The 1,854-nt window shown below is 50.6% G+C and overlaps 1 protein-coding gene across 1 annotated transcript in view; it reads left to right on the plus strand.

Moving 5' to 3' along the window:
• LOC105304827 (myotubularin-related protein 10) overlaps nt 1-1,854 on the plus strand; it is a 60,774-nt gene that overhangs the window by 15,398 nt on the left and 43,522 nt on the right. The gene's annotated exons all lie outside the window — the stretch shown is intronic.

The following is a 1,854-nucleotide window of genomic DNA, read 5'->3' on the forward strand; positions in this document are numbered from 1 at the left end:
CATAAGGGGGAAATGCAGGAAAAGAGATAAAGGCAATAGGAATATAAATAGAAAAACTTTTTCCCTGATATGCACGTTTTCAAACACGGAGGGTTATATCGTGTGGCTGCCAGAATGTAATGCTTCCGTTTTGAAAAACAAAAATTCTAGCCTACTCTTTTATTTCGACAGAAAATTTGTATCTGAAATTCATAATTGGGAAGCTACAGCTTGATTTTAATCTCCTGGAAACTTTGAATGCTAAATTTTCTCCGGAAATGTTTGGATTTTATAAGTTTTAAAATAACCGGCTGCACGTTCAGAGTCTTGACCGTGAATTTAGAAATACCGAAAGCATTCAGATTTCCGATGGAAGTATGGAGTCGTAAAACGCTAAATGGGTTCACGTTTTGTTAAACGTCGCTCTAGCGCTTCTGGTAGGCTAGTTGGTGTTGCCCACTCTGCGTTATGACAAATCTTGCCGCTGCATCGTTCACTTTCAGCCTCATTGTCCTCAGGCTGTCACAAGTAAATAAGGATGTTTGAGAAAGGTCTCGAAAGGAATCTGAGAATGCAGAATTGGACATTAGCATCAGAGCAACTCGAGCCTCATTTCCCTTCGAGGAGCCTTTGTTCGAATCCGAGGGTTAAAAGAATAGATTGTTTTTAATGATTTGTCACTTGTAAAAACACATATACAAGGATGGCAAGTGAAGAATGTGCCCTTTGTCTCCATTTTATTCTCCAGCGAGTTGGTTGTGGACCACTTGCTCAGGCATCCTTTCCAGAACTGAAAATTCAGCTCATCTGTTTGAAGAACAGTTGATCCTCTCTGACTGTCTTTTTGCCTTGAATCAGAGACTTTCTCCTTGGTGGCTCCCGGGTCACAGAAACGCAGGCAAGCAGCCTTGTTTGCCGGCGTGCTGGAATGGGGTGGGGGGCTTCAGCGCCACGCCGGTCCTAGAGGAGAAGCCGCCAGCCCCGCCCAGACAAGATTCTCGGCCTTGGTCACCAGATCTTCTCAAAAGCAGTTCAGTTTTTTTTTTTTTTCCTTTCCTTGCAGTAAAATATTTACTGTAATTTCCTGTCTTTAATATCAAGATGTTCCTTATTTCCTATGAGAGCCAGGACGAATGTACTATTTCAGAGGCAGTTTTGAAAGATGCAGAGTTTTTCTAAAAATGCTAATGCTCAGAGAGCACATTACACAAGCAGAATAATTTTGCATGAAAACGAGACCTACTTTTTGAGGTCTTTGGAAGCCGGAGGCGGAGGCGAGGAGTCTGGACGGAGACTGTTTGGTCTGTGAGAAGCTCAGGGAGGAGACGGGCCGGCGCGCTCCCGTCCGGGCCCTACGCGCGGCCCGCGTGGGGGACAGGCGCTGGCGTGCTTTTGGGCCCCCGGGCACCCCTTCCCGTGGTGTGTCCCGCCCCGCGGTCCCGCTCGGGCGCTCCTGGTTCCCGAGCCTCGGAAACGCCATCGCGCTGCTTTTCAGGGCTTTCGAGAAACGGGCACCGTTGGCTTTTGCCCGGCACATGGGCTTTGTTCGCTTGGCTCTGTGGCCACGTCCTGTACCCAGTGACGTGTGGCTGGCTTCTGTGTATGCGAGGCCTGTGACTGCTTCCTAAGTGTCTGGGAGGAAGCGACGTGCTGGGAGCAGTGTTTTAGGATGTTGGTGACGGTTCCGTCACCTGGTGTTTTTAGCGCCGCTGCCGCCGGCACCAAGCACAGAGCGGAGAGTCCCGGGGTGGCGGCGGGAGCGGGCCCTGGGGTCGCCCCTGACGGCCACGCCCGCCCTCACCGTGACCCTGCCACCGCCCCGCTGTCGGGGCCTGTCCTCCCCTGGCTGTGACGCTCTGGCTCGCCCTCGTCTCT

The sequence above is a fragment of the Pteropus vampyrus genome, unplaced genomic scaffold, assembly GCF_000151845.1.
Source record: "Pteropus vampyrus isolate Shadow unplaced genomic scaffold, Pvam_2.0 Scaffold355, whole genome shotgun sequence".
In the NCBI taxonomy this organism is placed as follows: Eukaryota; Metazoa; Chordata; class Mammalia; order Chiroptera; family Pteropodidae; genus Pteropus; species Pteropus vampyrus.